Below are 8,239 nucleotides of genomic sequence, written 5' to 3'. Positions count from 1 at the left end.
TTCCTCAATATGGTTGAGAGTTCAATCCCACTGAAAAGTTCGTTGTAGAGATGACGTAGCATGGCTCTTTACGTAGCATAGTTTCCACTAAACAAATGCTTCTTAAAAATTTTGGGTATTTGTTTCTTCACAGCTACAGGTATATTTGAAAATTTTGACGCTAACTATTTATCCTGAAACAAAGTTTCAAGTGAATTCTACATTGCAAATAATTATAAAAAATTCGAAAAGTGTCCTCCATTATATTAACCATGTATATGATACTAACATCGCATGGTTTAGTCTAAGCAAGTGCTTCTTAAAAAGTTTATTATTTATTTCTTCACATCTGTGGGTATTTCTGAAAAATTTGACACTTATTTTGTAATCTGAAACAAGTTTCAAATGAATTTCACTTCGGAAAAAGTTACAAAAAATTCGTTAAGTGTCCACCTTTATTTTTATATGTATGCTCTTAACGTATCGTTGTTTAAACTAAAAATTACTTCCTAAAATTTTTGAGTTCATACTTTTTGACGTATACTGTAACTTTTGAAGTAATTGCTGCTCATTTTAAGTTTAATCAATCATTTATCAAGTTTCAAATGAGATCCTCATTGTAAAATTTATAAAAAAATTAATAAATCGTCCTCTTTTTTCGTCAATTATGCATATGCTCTTAACACATCATTGTTTGAAGAAAACAATTCCCTTTGAAAACTTTTGATTACTTATTGCTTGACCCATATGAATATTTTTGGAAAAATTGGCACTCACTTCGGAATCTGAAAATGATTTCCTCATTGCAAAAAAATTATAAAAAACTCGCAATATATTCTTCTTTATTTTTATATGTATGCTCATAACGTAGCATTGTTTTGACTAAACATATGCTTATTAAAAATTTTGGGTATTTATTTTTTCACATCTATGGGTATTTTTGAAAAATTTGACGCTTAGTTTGTAATCTGAAGCAAGTTTCAAATCAAATCCTTATTGCAAAAAAATATTAAAAAGCACAAGATATCCATCTTTATTTCCACATGTATGTTCATAACTTACCATTGTTTGGACTAAAAATTACTTCTTAAAAATTTTGAGTACTTATTTCTTGACACATATGGGTATTTTTGACCAAATTGATGTCTATAACTGTTTACAATCGATAACGAATTGATTGCCTGCTGCTTTTCATCTACAGGAGCTAAAACTCAACGTTAAAATATATACGTATGCTTTTAGTTGCGAAATAAGAATATTCATAGTTTAATTTATAAAAAGCTGTAAACAGAGTATTTTATAATGTATAATTTCTATCCGCTTCTGCTCTGTTAAGTCTAGTTGCTTTGTTGATTCACAAACTAACTTCATTTTTATAATTATTGTATACATGCAGCCTAAAGTAATGATTAGTACTTTAGATTGATTAATTTAGAATGATTAGTACTTATCACCAACTAACGTAATATTAACAGCCAAATATTGAATGTTTACTGCTAAGTCTAGTTATCCATTCAATTATCAATTAAAAGGTCACTTAAAAAACCAGTCGTTTTTTTCCTCAATTTGCATTTAATTAATTTGTATTTATTCTTTGATAACATAAGTGCTTTAGAAAAACTTATACACATTCAAACATAGTGGATAACTGAGAGTCTCGTTTTACAATAATTAATTAACCTATAGAATAAATGCGTTTAAATTAGTTGACGTATTAAACTAAAAAGGTACTCTGATTGTAGAAAATAGCTTCATAATGTGCTACACTCAAATAAAAAACTCCCCATGAGTTATTCAAATATTATTTAAACACAAATATCTTCAACATAAAAAAATAGCTCTAAAGTTTTGTTTTTCATAGAAAATGCCTCGACGTTTCTGCTTAGTGCAGGTGTGTTTGAAATTTGAATAAACAATAAAGTCATCGAGACTTTAGTTATTTTTTAAGTACTGTAACTCCTAAACTGAAGTAGGGTGTTAGTGTAATTTATATGTTTCGTGCAGTAAAAAATAAAAATCCATTTTCACCCATCTGAACATTTCATACTTAGAAGCTACACATCAAAGTCTAAAATGTCTGTAACGCAAGTGTAAAGTTTTAAAAGTTGTCAGCACTATATTACGCTGCGTATTCTGTACTACAACGTATGTTACCGTTATGTATAATGTGTTACGCAATATTTGACCTACTCCAAAGATGCAAGGTTTTAAAAGTTGTCAGTACTATATTACGCTGCGTATTCTGTTCTACAACGTGTGTTATCGTTATGTATTATGTGTTACGCCACGTTTGACCTACTCCAAAGATGTACTTTATTAATATTTAGACATTTATTACAGTCTAAACAAAATGCCTTGATAAATTTACTATCATCATTTATTAATTAAAGTATTTTAATTTTGCAAAAACAAGTTGATATCTTAGGTGGATTTTGAGTTTTACAGACCATTTAATGTTAACTTTATTTGAGGATTTTTTTTAAATGTCATAATGACTTACAAAAATTACTATTTAAGCCACAGAAAGTTTTTGTTCACACATAAAGCAAGCCGGCCTATTAAGATAAGAGTTGAATTATTACTAGCTATTATTTACATCAATAAGTTTCCAGACATAACTTTCTTATCAGTGTTGTAAACCCCGCCTTGAGCAATTAATATCATGTGAATAACATTTGTTAAGTTATAAATGCTGGTTTCACTTTTAAAGTAGTTATGTTGCTGACGGTTAAAACTTTTCCAATTATAAAACTATCTACCCAAAGATATGGAAAAATAAAATCATATTTTGCCTTTGTAACATTTTGTATGAAACCCCTTATCATTTAGAACTTTTCTTTAAAAAAAATACCAAAACTACTTAGAAAATTGCTAGAAGATATTCAAATCGAATTTTTTTCATTCTTTATCAAATACGATCTACTACGTACATATAAAATTTCTCTTCCTTTTTCTTGCCCCGTTCATGCGCAGTATCAAAAAACTGCTTTAAACGCTCACATTTGCACAATTTTCTTTTAAATTTTAAAATGTTATTTTTGTAATTAATTGAAAATTGATCGAGAATGTTTTTCAATTTTTATTGCATACTTTTAAAGTTATAAAATAAAACATAAAACTAAGGGATTCGTTTTATAAAAATGCCCTTCGCCATGAATATTTAAACAAGGTAAACGAAATTTTATTCAATTATTCCAAATAACAATCAAAGTTGCAACACAAGTTGCAATTTTATTACCATATTTTCTAACACAGGGTGTCCATAAATACTTGCTTTCGTTTGTAATTTACTACTGGTCTCTGAAACCTCTGAAAGCTTTAAATTTCATTAATAAGTATGAGAAATGTATTGGTATTATCATTAAATTACAAAATAATCCTTTAAGTTACAAAATAATAATTTAACTGTTCGTAAACTTAGCATAAATATTTATGAAGATATAAATCTTGTTATTATTGTTTTGGACTTGCTTCTTTTTTTGGGGGATAACTTTAAAATTATTCAATAAAATTGAGCAAAATTTTTGGAGCAATTTAAAATTTATTACAAAATTATTGCTTTAAAATATGAGAATTTTTTTTAAAAAAATTGCGTACGATATGAGTGATTGAAGTGGCTCTTTTATACTGCGCATGCGCGGGGGGGGATTTTTTTTCTTCGTAATTTTGTAATGAATCGTATTTGGGAACTAATAGAAAAATCTCAAAATGAATATCTTAAGAGTTTGAAAAGTTTCAAACCATTTTTTAAGTAGTTTTCGTGCTTTTTAAACAAAAGCTTAAAAGGATAAGGAATTCTTCAAAAATTTTATTTTCTGCTATTAAACAAGATTCACTAAAAATGACATCGCCATCGTTGGGGAACATCCCCTTTAAAAGTATTTTTTCCTCCGCATATTTTCTTTCCTTATATAATCATATTTCGGTGTATGAACGTTTTTTTGTAAGGTATTATTTGTTATTCAATTTTGTCTTATGTAATCAAATAAAACTCGATTTTTTAATTAGTTTCCAAATGTGATTCACTAAAAAGTTAAGAAGAAAAAAAAATGTATTAATTTGTACCTCTCATGAGCAATATAAAAGAACTAATTTAATTACTTACACGCTGCACAGTTTTCAGCAATTTTTTTCAAAATTTTAAAGCAAAAAATTTTGTAATTAATTTTAGATCGCTATAAAAATTATGTTACATTTTATTATATATTTTTAAAACTATAGTAGAAAAACGTAAGACAAAAAAATTAATTTCTATAAAAATGTCCATATCTCCATAAAGATTTAAGCAAGGCTTATGCAATTTCGTGCAGTTATTGTATATAATAACCAAAATAATTTTTACAAGTTACAAGGTTTTAGCTACATTTTTTGGCATAGAGTGATCAAAAACACCATTTTCCGTTAATAGTTTTTGATGGTTCCTCAAACCTCTAGCTTTAAACTTCATTGATATGTATGAGAAATTGTACGCTGAATGCTCTGAGGATAGTTGTATAAGATGAATCAAGGAGGTAAAATGAATAAAATGTCCCGAAGTAGCGTAATTTTTTTCAAAATATCTTTAGTCAAATAAATAAAATGAATTTTAATACTTTATTACTTTACTTTTAATAGATTTTTTTCATCTGTGAAAAAACATATTACCGCGAAATATTAAAAAAGAACGTTTGTTTTCAAAGTTCGTTTCGTTTAGTTACTATAATTTTCATGTACCAAAAAACACCAATTTGTTATATTTATAAATTAAGCAATAAATTGATTCTTGAATAGAATAATAATGCATGAAATAATGAATTATAATAAATCAAAAATGCATCTTATAATGCAAATTTGTTAAATTTAGCATAAATTAAATAATAGTTTAAAAATTATGTAGTATCGAATAATAAATGAAGATTGTTATTCATTTATTATTCGATTATTATTATTCATTTATTAATATTATTTATTATATTCATTTATTAATATTATTTATTATATTCACTTATTAATATTATTTATTATATTCATTTATTGATATTAATATAATGTTATTCATTTATTAATAAGTTAAATTACAAATACAGTCTGGGTATTGAAGTAAGTTTTTCCCGTTAATTTATTTTCAAAGCAAGTTTTTAAAATAATGTTACGATCAAATTGAATCCATTGAGTAATCACGTTATGTACGAATTTCATTTCGTGCTAGGTTGCTTTTCTCTGCACGCATGAGTGCTATAGGTGAGGAAACAGGCTTTATGCCCCGATACTTTTACGGACATGAGAATGAATGGACGTAATGAGTTCTCAAAGAAATGCAAAATTTCGATTCCCCAAGTTGTCTAATAAGTGTCGCTATTTCATTAAATTTTAGAAAGTTCATTAAAAATATGTTAAATGCATGTTTTAAATAAACAGACAGTAATGAATGAAAGTAATTAACGAAATCTCATTTTCTAAAAAAAAAAAGAAAGTTAAAACACAAAAAAAATTCATTTCGTCAATAAAATTTGATATTTCACGTTGTTTTATGATTTTTAAAATGCATTAATGTAATTTTCAAAATATTTTAGTATTTCATTTTAATATATCTCTGGTTTTAGATAAAATGAAAGAATTAAATTTTTCACGGAATTTATTCATGTTCCAATTAGTCAGAAATTGTTGAATCATAACATCGTTTTGATTTGCAGCAAACTAAATATGGTGCGAAGTTGAACCTTATCGTTCACTGTTAAAATGTTTTTTTTTAAAAAAAATTGGTTAAATAACAATTTATTTACTTGTTATTTTACCGTATTCAGACAAAACAGTCAAATAATCATAAATAAGATGATTCAAACTGTTAACTTTGAGAAAAACTGTTTATTAACCTGTTAAAACTGTTTATTAAAAACTGTTAAACTGTGACCTAATACTGTTAAACAACTGGAACCCACCTGAGGAAGCCACTTAGTTCCTAGCAGAGGTGTACAGATTATAGGCGAGAGGGCTAATCTGTCAATGTCAAGACCAACAGAACGGGGGTTCGTAACCCCGTGTTGACACCACAATAGTTTCGCCGTTCCTTTCAACTTATGAAGAGTTTACAGTATCCTGCCGTCCCTAATTTGTGGCCTTTGACTATTAAAATGCTACACTCTCATTCAATCATAGATGGGCAGCTCCATAAGGCTGCTAAAGTATCTGCATGTCCAGTTAAATTTATTTTTATGTTTTTGAAATTATGCTAGTTGTAAATGATTAAAAAGCCGTACAGTTTCGTAATGAAGGTTTTTTAACCATACTAGTTATAAATGGTTTCAAAACCGTAAGGGTAAAATATGTTCCTCGCCATGCACTTGTCGGTTAATTCAATATTAGATTGATAACGATTGATATTGATTTTACTTCTTAAACTGAATTCAATAGTTCATTTTGACTCATTTAGTTTAACATCTTATAAATGTTGCAGCAAATACTATGTTTCCTTTTAAATGGCAATCTATATATGCGGTTTTACTTAAAACAAACACATAGTTTATGGTCAAATTTGGTAGACAAATTTCATAGCAAATTGAAATGTAATGTTATTCAAACACTCTTAATATAACTAGCTACAAGTAGAACCGCAATTTAATTTCCCGCTACAATCGTTCAATCGGAACCAAAACACAGCTCTATTTAACATCGTATTTAGGCTGTAGCAAGTTTGATGCATTTTAAACGTCAGTAACGGTTTTTCATGAATAAAAAGTTTTCTTGTAAAACTTATTTATTGTAATATTCAATAGACTGACTGAAATTTCAAGGCATGTTAAACGATTATATAGTTCACATTTACTACAACTATAATAAGCCTCTAAGTTGAACAATATTAACATTTAAATATTTATTCACAAAATCTCTAAAATATCGAATAAACACTCCGCAAATTTTAATTAGAAATAAGAATTTATCATTCTACTTTACTTTTTTCCCTTTTTATTCCCCAAATCAGACTTATTTTTATTAAAAAAATATTTAGACTTTTCGCTAGGCACGAAAATAATTTTAAAAAGGAAATAAAAAGTAAATTTACTAGTGATATCATTCTAGTCATTTCCATGTCAGAACAAGTGATTTTTTTCTTCTTTTCAGTAAAATTTATTCAAAATTATTTGTTAGATAAAGTTCGTACTTCCTTTTACTATTTTGATTCAACTTTATAGCAAGCGAGATAATTTGTTTCTCCAAATTAATAATTACATTCATATGTTTTGCATGCATAAGATTTAAGTAGACATGAATTTTTGTAAGAGCTCAACGTAAAAATATTATAATTTGTAAAAAAAGTTGTTTATTTACAAATTATTTTTTTGTGTAACAATTTACTTTTGTAGACTCATATGTCCATTAGACATGTAAAAATTTCGAAACATTTTAGGTGCTGAAGTTAGCTATTTAAAAAACTCTTGTGAGCCGATTTCTCACGCTAAATAATAGTGCTGAATCAAAAATATTTCATTGAAATTCAGTACATTATTGAGTAAATAACAACAACAATATAAAAACAATAACCAGAAGAAAAAAAAAATTTTTTTGCTCACCATCATTTTTTTATTTTTCGTTGCAACTTAACGTCTTATATTTAAAATCAATTTGATTTCTCTTCATTCATGTCTGGCAATTCTTGAAAATGGGTGCCTATTTTCTAGTGCTTGAACCATGTCAACTGTCCTTTTCTGTTTATATATTTTTGAAGCGATTGAAGTTTTTAATCAGGTAATATCTTACTGTTTCAGTTTCTTGGAATTATTTATTTATCGGTAATCAAGATATTTTTTGATAGAAAGCTTTTCTATGATTTATAAATGATACCTGAAAACTCCTGTTTCTAAAAATTGCACGCTTCTGCTCTTTGAGGAAAATGGAGGTGAATTGAAGAGGAGAATTAAATTTCTTCTTGATATGCAAGAGAGGCGTTGTTTCTGGTATAATTTTCGTTCTTCTGGTATTCCGTAATAGAAAATTGAATGTCAATTTGTTTGAAAATAACCATTTATCTCAAGAATTATTCACAGAAATTTTTTAAAAGAAATTTGTTTAGTCCAAAACATGTCACATTTAAGGCATAATGGGGGTCAGTTACCGATTTTTTTTATAACTTTTACAATGCAGAAATCATTTAAAATTATTTCATAATAATAATGAGAGAAACATCACTTTTATTAAAACTGGGAAACTTTTACTATAGGATAAGGATTTATAGTTGCTTAGTTTAAGCTTTAAAGCATAAAAAACAGTTTCAACTTCAAGCTAC

Source organism: Parasteatoda tepidariorum, chromosome X1, assembly GCF_043381705.1.
Source record: "Parasteatoda tepidariorum isolate YZ-2023 chromosome X1, CAS_Ptep_4.0, whole genome shotgun sequence".
Lineage (NCBI taxonomy): Eukaryota > Metazoa > Arthropoda > Arachnida > Araneae > Theridiidae > Parasteatoda > Parasteatoda tepidariorum.
Note: the sequence above shows the minus strand (reverse complement) of the source record.